A 13,456-nucleotide genomic window follows, 5' to 3' on the forward strand; every position below is an offset into this window, starting at 1 on the left:
TACTTTGTGTAACTAAAGATTGGGTAAAACAAAATTATCTTAAAAGAAAGGTGTTAGGCACCTTTCGAGGTTCACTAATGCAAATCCCTTTTGAATTTTCAAACTAGGTGAGACTAAGCGAGTAAAACATAAAGTTGATTAATTGACTATTAAATTAAACTAAGTGATTAAGCATTGCAAAGTTGTTTATGAACTGTTTTAAGTGAAGAAAGTAGAAGAAAAAGGAAAAGAAAGTGAAGATAAATGCATTGTACACTACACTTAGAATGTAAGAATGTTAAAAGAAAACAATAATAGAGTGTTTGGAAGGAAAGAAACCAAATCTTACTATTTTTTATTTTTTTAAAAAAGAGGAAAAGATTACAACTTGGAAACAAAATGCAAAATTACATTCATTTCACAACTTAAAAGCTAAACACAAATTCGAAAGAATACAAATAGATCTAACTATCATAAACGAATTGAAGCAGAGAGAAGGGTGAGACGAGATTAAATAATTAGGGAAAATTTCTGGAAAAAACTATTGTTTAGGGCTAATTAGAAATATGTAACTATAGTTTGGGTAATTACCATTCATAGCAAGAGGAGAGAGGCGAACAATTTTGCGGAGAGAAGAGAGTGGCTAGTGAATTCAGGAGAGAGAGGCGAGCGAGATTTGGGAGAGGCGAGATGCTAGATATAGATTGTATTTGGCGAATACATGAATCAACAAGTACAATCTGATACATGATGTATTCGATACACACATGCTTATATAGGTTGTATTACTTATATTCATTCGCTCTTGTATCGTTTGTATTCATTTGTAATACAAAGATACAAATTGTATAGGCTGATACAAGATAGTATGTTGATACAACCATTAGAGTGATACCACTGATACAAGTATCTTTTTTTTTTCTATGTATTCATTCTTTGTATTTGACAGATCAATACAATTGAATGAATTGTATGTCTCTACTATGGAGTATCATATAGTGAAATGCAGAGAGAGAGAGAGAGAGGGATGAGAGAGGGAAAGAAAAGAGAGAGAGGAGAGAATCATTGATCTGGGCATATTTGTATGCCTGAAAGCCAAATTTGTAATGACCCGGTCGGTCATATTTGAAAAGTTTCGTGAATTTATCATTTTTTCCCTCTCGATATTGATCCCGAGTCTTTTATGATTGAGTTGAAAAATTGATTTTTGAACTTTGAGTTAAAAGTTGAGTATTTGGTAAGTTTGGAGTTTGAAAGACTAAATTGTTAAAAAAATGGTTTTCGGTGACTTTTGGAGTTTCAAGTGTCAGAATGGAATTCCATTAATTTCATCAGTCCCGAAATGTGAGAGTTGTCGAATTCAGATTCCGAGTCTTTTTGAGGATTTAAGGTCCTAAGTTATGAAATTGTAGAATTTTAGCCTTTGGGTTGACTTTGGTCGACATTCCGGGTTTGGATGCTCAGATAAGAATTCTGAGAGTTCTGCTGGATTTGGCGGATGATTTTAGGCCTAGGTTAGGTCTTGGTTGATTTTTGAGAGGTCCCAAGTTTGTTTTAGCCTTTTTAGGCATTGAGTTAGTTTCTTATGGTTTTCACGGATGTCGGATCGAGGAGATCCCAAATTCACGTTTTGACGCTTCCATTGAGTCCGGAACGTCGAATATAATTGATTTGCATATGTGGTTTTTGTTTACGGGATTTCGAACGAATCTCGATGGTCCTTTCGATGGTTTGAGTGTTGGCTATTTTTCTGGAGCCTAGTTTGTACCTTTCGCTTATGAATGTCAGACTTTTTGAAGGGTTCACTCAAGTGAACCATGGATCGCTTCAACGATGGTCGCTTAAGTGGAGCCTAGTTCGCAAAAGCGATACCCTCTCCCCCCCCCCCCCCCCCCCCCCATTTTGCGGAGCGAACCTATGACGCTTAAGCGACATCAGAGGGGGGTTTTGACTTGCAAATTTTGGGGTTTAAGCCCCATTTTCCATTTTGAGCTTGGGGAACCTTGGTGGCAATTTTGACAAGGTTTTCTTGTGCTAAATCATTTGGGTAAGCTTTTATGACCCTAAACTTTAATTTTCCTTTGATTATTTAGGGATTCTAACATCATAATTTGGGATTTGATTTGGAAAATGGGAAGGTTTTGCAAGAACTTGAGTTTTGATCTAAAATGGTGATTTTGAAGAGGTTTTGATATCTTTTTAGAAATGGTTTTCACTAATGAGTTCTTAAAGCCTTAAACATCATTTTCAAGTATTATTTTCCGAATTCAAACCTTCATTTTGAAATTGGGTTTTAAGCTGATTGAACCAATTCTCTATGTAATTGATATGGGAATCGTTGTTTTCGATGAGTGATTGTGAATACTTGACTATTAAAGATTGTGTGGCTTTGAAAGTGATTTGGAAGGGGAAGACTCAACTCTTGTAGTATTTATTGATTGATTTAAGGCACGTGAACTCTTACACTTTGTAAACTAGTAGAATTGTCTACTTCTCTTCATTGTATATGTGTTAGGGAGTAATCGGGAATGAGGTGACGAGTCTTATTGCTCCACTTAATTAATGTTAATAAACAAAGAAGGGGTAAATGGAAGGGTTTTGTGATGATAACGACAATTTATGAATTGCCTTGTTGTTACCCTATTTGATTGATTTGATGATTTGCCTTGATGGCTTGAATGTAAAGTTGAATTTCATGACCTGTTGTCTTTTTGTATGGTGTGATATTGTTTGTGTGCATTGATTGTTGAACACTATGATGAGACATGTGATTGTTATGATGTTGAGGTCTTTGCCGGCGATTGTTATAAAGCCAATGGGAAATGGTTCCAGATAGTGATTGTTCTAAAGCCGATAGAAAATGGTTTCGGCTAGTGACTTGATATAAAGCCGATGAGAAATGGTTCCAGCTAGTGATTTGATATAAAGCCGATGGGAAATGGTTCCAGCTAGTGATATTGTGCCAATGGGAAATGGTTTCGACGAGAGATTGATTCTGGTGATTTGATGTATTTCTATGCTTATATGTGACTTACTTGTTACTTGTTATTGATGTACTTGTTTCGTGTAATCGATCTACTTGACATTGAGTTTGACTTACGTGATACGTGTTGGTTGTTGACTTGTGATTTTGGACTGTGAATATTAAGCCTTGTGAACTTTTATTATATAAATGTTAGGTTGGGCTGATTTCTGTGTAGGTTGTAGTTTCAGGAGGATCGGTTGGGATGGAAAGGATTAGTCAAATTCTAACAAGGTTGCCTTATTTATTAGGTTGCTTGTTGGGTACCGTAATGTTGGTACTCACTCCTTGATTCTACACTTGTGTAGGTTCTGAGCCCGGACCCATATGATCTCTTCTTTCTTCTCCTGATTTCGAGGCTTGTTAATGATTTTGAGAGGTAGATGCTTGTCATCCCGATGGACCCTTTTGTTCCTTTACTTTACTCTTTGTTCTATTTGAGAAGCAAAGACTATGAGACTTGTATTTATCTTTCGAATTCTATTTTTACATTAGTGGCTTGTACACGTGACAACCAAATTTTGGGATATTGTTTAGAATGAATAAGTTTTTTGCCTTTGTCTTGTTCTTGCTTTATATTTCCGCATTTCTTTCATTTTCGTTGGGTTGAGACTAACTTGTCTTGGTGGGAATAGACAAGTGTCATCATGTCTATTTTTGGATCGTGACAAAATTAAACCAATATGTGAACTAAGTTCAAGAGCAAAACTCTATGTCATTTATAGTCTTGAGAGTCATGTTTATGCATCATTAAGTAACCCATGTGATTAGTGAATGTAGGTAAGAAGGTACGAGAGTGGAAATAAAGTAGGGAAACAAGAGACTAGTCATAAAAGGGAGCCAAGCAGGAAGTGAAGGAAAACCCTATCTTTGTATTCCCTTTGTGTCGTAGAGAAGGAAATTATCACTCGACTCTAGATGAAGATGAAACAAAAGACTATGATCCTATCCATGTCGCGTAGAAGATGATGATGTGAAGATAAGCAGGTCTGTTTCGCCTCCGCGTTACGAACCTGCAAGCTATTTTTTTGTCGATTTAGTCCAACTATAAATAGACTCGGGTTTTATTATTTTAATTAATTTTTTTTTGGTTTGTAGAGAATGACGACTTAGACAAATACTTACATTAATTTTAGGGTTCATTTCTACTATTTTCATCTATTGATTTCTAGCACGATTATTGAACATACAAAGATTGAGAATCAAATTATGAGTAGCTAATCTCCCTTATTCTAGGGTTGTAGCTACGAATGATTGTGTAGTATTGAATCTATAGATGGAATTTGTTTATCGCTATATATTGCTTTTTTTTTCTTGAATTCTTTATGTTAATTCTTGATCATCATTTATATACATTCATTGTCTAACTTGAACTCGGGAGAGGAATATGAGGATAGAATGTGGGGGAAAAAGAGCATGTTCTTCTCTAGAAACTAGGTTTAATTTGTATCTAGGATAGAGATATACCATGAAATCTTGTTTGGTTACTAAACAAGAGGAAAACTTAATGCTCCGTAATTGGTTCAGTCTATTCCCGCTCAAAGATGTAGTTAGATTGCCAATTGTGATAGGTGATTAGAGATCGAGATACCATGATCATACATCTAACCTTGTATTTCAGTGATTTGATAACCAATCGAAGTCTATAATGTTAGGAAAAGCTATAATTGTATAGTAATCAGAAAATATATTCTTTCTTAGAATAGGACTGATTTACAAAATATACATTTATAACCATATATACTCCTTCCTAGAATAGAACTTTAACCCTACAATTGTATAGCTATAAATATGTGCTTTCTACGGTATCATTAATGTATTGAGAATATTATTTTTCAGAATATCTTTTGTCTCTCTAGCATGGTATCAAGAGCTATCGTTTAACAATTTTTCCGTGCTCTTTGCTTTCCCTACACATGTACCTTGTTACCTTCTTGTGTTCCTCTTATCTCTTTGTATCTGTCATCCTCACACGATTTGCTCTCCACAAAATTGGATGGTTCCAATTTTTCTTTATGGGAATTCCACTTTGGAATTTTTGTTCAAGGAAAGGGCCTTTTGGGGTGGTTAGATGGTTATGCTGGTCTGCCAACAGATGAAAAAGAGTTGGAACGATGGAATTTGAATAACGCGAAGGTAATCGCTTGGATGATAAATTTGGTACATGCTGACATCGCTATGGGACTTAGACCATTTAGTTCAGCTTTAGAGATGTGGCTCCACCTGCATAATGTCTACCAACAAAGCAATCTGGCATAAGAGTTTGAAGTGGAATGCAACATTGCTGAAGATACACAGAAGGACAAGAATGTTCGTTCGTTTTATGCTTGCTTGCAGCTGCTCTGGTCAGAACATGATCAAATTTTTGGGTGAAATATGTCTACGGCAAGGCTTAATGAAGTGTTGGGAGAACGACAAAGGATAAGGATGGTATAGTTCTTGATGAAACTCCGGCCTGAATTCGAGTCGATTCGTGGCAGTTTGTTGAACAGAGAAGTCACACTTGCTTTTGATGTTGTGTTGGCGGCCCGTCTTGCGTGAAGAGACCAGGCTTGGAACTCAGGCGACCATGGAGTCGATGTCATTACTTGTTGTTGCATTACTTGCACAAAAATCAACTGACGGTACTTCATCAGGAAATACTAAGAAAAGTGTCCAGTGCTATGAGTGCAACGACTTTGGTCACATAGCATCCAATAAGAAGAAACACATTTGTGCTTACTGTAGGATTACTGGCCATCATATTTTGGACTGTCGTCGTCGTCCAAATCATTCACGGCCTGCTCACCAAGCATACCATACAAATGTCACTAAATCGGCTAGTTCCTTCCCTTTTGGACATGATCTTGAAAGGCTGATTCGAGATTCTATAGCAGCTGCCCTTCCCGAAGCCATCTCAAGTGCACTCTCGGCATCCTCAGGTACAAGTAATTCTATTAAATCTATTTAGCATCTAGATACGGGTGCTTCCAATCATATGACCAGAAATATTTCCCAATTTTCTTCATTGTATGATGATGTTTCTAAACATGTTATTCATACGGAAAATGGGCATACATTGCCTGCTTCGGGTATTGGTTCTGTTGGAATTTGTCTATCGTTCTTTATGTACCTAATTTGAAGGCTAATTTGGTTTCGGTAGGTCAGCTAGTTGATCAGAATTGTGTTGTAAAATTCTCACCCAATGATTGTGTTGTTCAAAATCTGAAAATCGGGATGACCATTGCCAAGGGGCATAGAGTTGGCATAATGTTTTGTTGACACCCAATTTTGACCGACCTTTAACCCTTTTTGGGAATGCTATTCGATTAAATACGTATTTTTAAATATATGTCGAGTTTTAAAATTTTAATCGATTTTGTCTAAAAAATTATATTTAGTATGCATGCTTTTATAAAAATTATTGTAAATATTAGTAAAATATTTTAAAATTATTAGTAAAACTTGAAATATTTTAAATGCTTTAAAAAATTAAGTAATTTTAACTATAGTATTTTGTAGTATTTTAATTGAATAGCATTCCCTTAAACTTCCTAAATTATTTAAATCATAGCCCACCCTAGTCCAATTTATTTAATTCGTAGCCCTCTTCTTATGCAATTTCACATTTCAAGTGTAGCATATTATTTCAATTTGGTTGCAATTCTAGCCCTTTATTTCATTACAATTATAACCAAATTCGGACCAAAGTCAATCCAAATCTCATACCTCATATTTTAATCCTAACCATTGATCTCCTTTATTTAATCTCAACCTTCCATCTCTTTTGAAATAGACGGTCCGGATGCACCCAAACTATTCTTTCCTATTTTAACCTAAAAGAACCTAAACCTAAAAAAAACAATTCCCATTCTCTTCTTCCTCTCTCTCCAGCCGCAACCGGCGGCAACTCTGACCGGCGATTCTCTCTCTCTTTTCCCTCTCCTCCCTTCTTCTTCTCCGTCTCCTTTTTCTCTTTGTTCGACCAGCGGCCGACGAGGACGACAACAACTCCAGCAGCTGGCAGCACTCCGACCAGCGACCAGCAGCAGCCTCACGGAACTCCCGGCAAGGACCACCAGCAACACCAATAGCAGCTCTAACTAGCGAGGAAGAGAAAGTCAGCTGCTCCAATCAGCGAGTGACCAGCAACAGCAACAGCCGACGACCACCAGCTGCGAGCTCCGATGTACATTTCTTTTGGGATTTCAAGTGTATTTAAGACGGATCTTCGACAGATCCGTCCAGGTTCGCTCCTCTCTCTCAATTATCATCTCTTTTCGGCTAACATCTTTCATTTTTGTTTGAGTTTGGTGTGATTTTTACTTGCTTAAGTATATGACAAAATCATATTCAAGCATGTTTAGTATATTTTTGGTGTGATGTTTATTTTTATTTTGTTAGGTCTATGGCAAATCATATTCAGGCATGATCTTAAAATGGTGATATACAAACTAATCCATTCATATTTTTATATTGTTCTCTTATATTTTGTGGGAGTGAAGTCAATTCATTACTTCCATTGAGATTTGCCGATTTGCTATTTAAATCTGTGATTATTACTTTCTATTGTGATTAGCCAATTATCTTTTCAAATTCATATTGTTTGTTCCTACTACGATCTGCTAGACTTCAAATTGTGAAGTTTTATGACTTGGTACATTGAGTCTAAACTCGAACCGATGGTTTGCATATCTTATGCATTTATATAATAAAATTATTAGTTTACGAACTCCCTTGATTATCTTCTGTATGGTAAAATCATAATTTAAGCCTTAATCGATTGAGAGTCGTATTCATTGGCTTTCCTTGATTGTTGAGATTTTACTTGTAGTCAAAATATATATCTTGTATGTTGATCTCACCATATTGGATGCCATAATATTAGATTTTACCGATTCCTCTTTTTTGGTTACTGTGATTGTTGACCGATTCTTTTGTTGGTTTGATTGATCCCTTATGCCATAATCAACTCTTGCCATGTATATATCTTGGCATGCATCTTCCTTCTTATCTAATTATTGTAAAAATATTGCTAACAAATTTGCGTGACTTGATTTGAGCTGTATTATTTCTATTCTCCGAATATTAATTTTTGTTTGCTGATTATGTGTAATTTAAATGACTTCTTGCCTTAGTTAAAAGTTAGGCATATTTTATTTTTGGTAAAAATATAATTTGTAAGGGTAAATAAAAGGGTGATTCCTGCATATTATTTTATGGGGTTTATTAATTGATTGATTTGTTTCTTTGTATAAGGACATAATTAAATATTTTAAGTTCCCTTTCCTTTTAAACCGTGCTTCTTTTCTACTATATAAAGTGACCCTTAGTCCTATTATCTGGACACGCTCATACTCACGGTGGACACACTCTCAAGTTTAGACACTCTCTTCTCTAAAAAATATAATAAGAACTCTAGTAAAGCTTTGGATCATTCTTTGTGCTTTTGCTGTGTTGCTGTTGTGGTTTGGAAATCTTGCTAAATACTTCATTGCTGAAAAAATATTCCACCTAATTGGTTAGTTGCTTTCCATTAGTTTACTTGTTGTTTCAGATTATTAAATATTGTTGCATTGTTTGAATTAAATCAGAAGGAAGCATCCAGACTAGTCTCTTTATCCTTTCTTTCTCAGTGTGTGATTTTATATGTTTTATGACTTGTTTGAAATTTGTGTTTGTTATGAATAATTGTTGTGTTTCTATCTATGTAATTATTGTTCTATGATCTTGTCTTCATCTTTGGTATATTTTTAAAGCAGGGTTGAACATAAAATTCAAGACATGAAGAGTCGTCTAGGGCGGGTTACCAGATAGAAACTATTTCTGCTTAGTAGTTTATTTTGGGTTGTATTATGTCATTTACTATTCGCTTTTGTTGTTCGGTTTTGTAATATTTTATATGACTCTAAACTATACATATATATGAAATAATTTGGGGGATCGTCTAAGGGGGAGGGGATATACGTGCTAACTGTTTTTCCTTATTATTATTTTTTACGTGTGATTGTTATAAAAAATCTGTCTATATCGCTTCGCCATAAAACCGGGTAAGCGTGTTATAACAATCGATCTAAAATCAAGCCTTTGTGAGACTTTTTTTTTTTAACCTGAAATAAATCAGTATATGAAAATTAAGATTTGCCTTCATGCTAAAATCGGGAAATTTGCTTATGGGATAAATATTCATGCTATTATGTGTAGAGATCTATGCCCATAATTTGTTATGTTTAGCATGTGCTACTAATTATTTTAGTGGCTTTATGTATGTTTGTTAGTTTTAGATAATTAGACTATAATAACTTTTGTATGTTAAATTCAGATTCTAATAATTTTGGTGCTAATAAATTAGTCAGACGTTAATAACTCCTTATATGTTAATAATTTTAGTATGAAACCATGCCTATAGGACTAAATAAAAACATAAGATAATTTTTAGCATGTAAGTTAATCAAATATTTTAATGATTGTAGAGTTCATGCCTATAGATTTTCTCAAATGTCTTAAATTTTCAGCATGTTTGCACCTAGAGAATCGGAATGTTGCAATGTGTTCGCATTTTAAATCACGCTATTGAAGATTAATTTTATTTTTATGTATTAATTGGGGTTTAGAAATCATGCCTATAAGAGCTTTAATACTTTTAATTTTCACATCTAGAAATCATGCCTATAGGAAATAATTAATACGTTGAGATGTTAATCAACATTAATAAATGAAAGAGTGAATTTCTATTTTAAAATAAAAAAATCCACTTCCTGCATTGAATCTGGCTTAAACTAATTAATTTTTGCTCTATTTGCTACTGAAAAATGCTAATAAATCATTCTGATTTGCTACATGCTTTGTAAAAATAAAATAAAATTAAAAAAATAAATATATTTATGTCTTGTATTTTGTGATCTACTTTCTAATCGCCTAAAATTAATTAATAATTATATTATGCATGTCTTTTAAAATCTGTTACTGCTTTAAATGTTTCTGCCACATGTTTTTTCCTTTTTTTTTTTAAGCTAATCTATTCTAATTAATTTGATCAATAAATAGTTAAAATCTGCATCTTATAATAACTTTCTACCACTCTTTTAAGTATTCATGTTGTTGTATTGCCTGTTATAATACCGTTATGTTTGTATGCGCACACACTTAACATGAGACCTTCACTAATTATGTGTTGTTTGCAAGCATATTTAATTAAAACTTAGAGGCCAATTTGAGACTTTATGTGCTAAATGTCGTCCTAATTGTTTGACTTGTTGTCTAGGTGGGCCATTTTATTTTAGTCTATACCCACCCTAACAGTAGTCCAATGCCTTTTGGACCTTAAGCGGGGACGCTAGACACCTTTTAGAGACGAAAAGCATGCGGTGGTGGGGTAGGGGTAGTTTAGGCCCTATGGAGATGATGACATCGACTCGGTCTAAATGACAAACCTTGGATTTGTCTGTCCCTACGAGAAACCGATCGAAATAAGAAAGTCGAGTGCTGATCCTAAAGTCCTTCAGAGTCTCCCTTTCCTTTTCTCCCTTTATTTGTTATAATTATTTGGGGTAGTTTAATAAAAAAAAGTGTTTATTCTATCTAATTGTCCAAATTTCTATCTCCTTGCTCATCTCTTTATTTATTGTGTAATATTTATTTATTATATTATCACTTAGTCTCGCATGCCTATCTAATTAACTAAAATAATTAAAGTTCCCTTAATTGATTAATTTTGTTATCACCTAATTTTCGGATGCTTAATTAATTAAATAAATAAATAAACTAGCTTTAATTGTTTAATATCATTTATCACTTAGTAACCATGTTAATTAATAATAAATGAAGTGACCATACTTGCTATTTGTAACCCCCACATATTGCATGAGATATGGCCGAGACCCACATTTGTGGACCTCGAGGGATGCCTAACACCTTCCCCTCGAGGTAATTTGAACCTTTACCCGATCTCTGGTGAGTTGAGCTTTAGTTAGAATTAGCTGGGTTAGATATGTGCCCTAATGCACCTTAATTCGTTAGGTGGTGACTCTTCATTCCCAAAAGCCCAAAAGAGTTTTTAGGTCGTGCACCAAAACCCGTTTTGAGGAAAAACGGGGCACGACATGTTTCTTCTAGAGTCAGTTGATAATTATTTACATCATTGTTTTCTTTCAGTTTCTGCCGCGGATGTTACTCGCTTGAATAAGTTGCTCACTCTTTGGCATAATATGATGGGTCATCCTCATTTCTCTCGACTTAAGCACATGCTCAAATCATGCCTTCCAGGAACACATGGCATTCATTCCAGTCTCCCTTTGACATGTTCTAATTGTGCCTATTCGAAAAGTCACAAGCTCCCTTTTCCATCCAGTTCATCTTCTTATGTCGATCTGTTTGATTTGGTGCATAGTGATGTTTGGGGTCCTTCTCCTACTTTGTCAAGGATCGAATATAAGTACTTTGTGTTATTTATTGATCATGTATCTAGATACACATGGGTGTTTTTTATTCAAAATAAATCTGAGGTTCCGACTCTTATTATGAATTTTGTTGAGTATGTGTATACACAGTTTCATAAAACTATAAAAATATTTCGTTCTGATTCTGGAGGAGACTACACTAAGATTAATCATGTTGAGTTTTTCAAAAACAAAGGAATTATTTCTCAACGCACTTGTCCTCATACTCCGGAACAAAATGGAGTCGTAGGAAGGAAGAATCAGCATGTTTTGGAAACTACATTGGCTTTGTTGGGCACATCTGGTATGCCTAAGAGTTTTTGGCCTGAAGTAGTACATACTTCTGTATATTTGATTAATAGACAAACTTCCCCACTCATTGCTAATGAGACACCGTACTTCAAATTATTTCATAAGAAGCCTGATTATTCTCACTTGCGAGTTTTTGGTTGTGTTTGCTTTGTCCATCTTCCAACATATGAACGACAAAAACTTTCAGCCAAGGAAGCACAATGTATTTTTGTGGGCTACAGTGATACATAAAAGGGGTATCTATGTTATGATGCATCTCGTCGCCAGCTTCGTGTATCTAAAGGTGTTATTTTTTTTAGGGTCAATTTTCTTACAAACACAATTCTAAACATGCTTCAGAATCTGTTTCCTTTTTGTACAAGTTTGATGATGATGTGGTAGCTACTGATCTTCCGGAGCAGCCCATAAACTATGATTATGATTATCTCCAGCCGTCATATTATTCTGTTGTTGACTATACATACGCATCCTCATCTTCCAAAGAGGAATTGTCTCATCCAGTTACTCCCCCACGTCGATCTAGTCGGACAAATCGCCATGCTCCTGAACGGCTCGGTTACTCTCCAGGGAAGTTTGGTAATTCTTATGCCATGCATACCACACTACATTCTGTTGATGTACCTACATCTTACTCTCAGGCTTTTACAGAAACTTGTTGGAAAGAGGCAATGTCAGAAGAGCTTCGTGCATTAAATGAAAATTCTACTTGGGAATTTGATGATAAACCAATAGTTGGAGTTCTCATTGGAAATAAGTGGGTGTATTCCATTAAACTTAAGGCGGATGGTACAATTGATCACTACAAATCTCGATTAGTTGCTCAAGGGTACAAACAAGAGTATGTGGTGGATTATGATGAGACTTTTGCACCTGTTGCTAAGATGGCAACGGTACAGACATTATTGGTTGTGGCTTCAATGAAAGGTTGGACCTTACATTAGATGGATGTGAAAAATGCATTTCTCCATGGCGATCTGGAAGAAGTGGTTTTTATGAAACCACCACCTGGGTGTGTTCTGCCAAGACCAAATGTAGTTTGTCGTCTTCTAAAATGTCTTTTGTGGCTTAAAACAGGCTCCCCGAGCTTGGTTTGACAAATTTTGATCCACAATTCAAACTGCGGGATTCTCTCAGAGTTCTTCAGACCATCCTTTGTTTCTTCATACTTCTCCAGTAAGTATTACAATACTTCTCATCTATGTTGATGATATTATTATCACAGGAAATGATCCAGAGAATATTACTAAGTTGGAAGAATTCTTGCATACCTCATTTAAGATGAAGGACTTGGGACGACTGACATACTTTCTTGGACTTGAGGTTCTATACTTGCCTACTAGGATCATGCTTACACAACAAAAGTATGCTTATGATCTTTTTGCAAGGGCAGGTCTTACTAATGACAAGGTTGTGTACACCCCAATGGAGATTAATACAAAGTACAAGGAGGTTGGTAGAGAACTATTCAATGATCTAACATTGTATCAGCAGTTGGTAGGATCCTTAGTTTATCTCACTATGACAAGGCCAGACATCTCATATGCAGTATAAGTTCTAAGTCAGTTTGTGGTTAAACCTTACCTTATACATCACACTGCATTGCTTCGTCTCATTTGATATGTTCGTGGTTCTATGAGTCAAGGTGTTCTTTTCCGTTCTGATTTTTCTATACATCTTAAAGGATATAGTGATGCAGATTGGGTTGGTTGTCCTAATTCTCGTTGCT

At 35.2% G+C, this 13,456-nt stretch overlaps 1 protein-coding gene across 1 annotated transcript in view; it reads left to right on the plus strand.

Annotated features, from left to right (window-relative positions):
- The window catches only part of LOC125809198 (gamma-glutamylcyclotransferase 2-3), a 1,073,903-nt gene that overhangs the window by 144,650 nt on the left and 915,797 nt on the right, over positions 1-13,456 (plus strand). The gene's annotated exons all lie outside the window — the stretch shown is intronic.

Source organism: Solanum verrucosum, unplaced genomic scaffold (assembly GCF_900185275.1).
Source record: "Solanum verrucosum unplaced genomic scaffold, falcon-dt-bn FXZP01000062.1, whole genome shotgun sequence".
In the NCBI taxonomy this organism is placed as follows: Eukaryota; Viridiplantae; Streptophyta; class Magnoliopsida; order Solanales; family Solanaceae; genus Solanum; species Solanum verrucosum.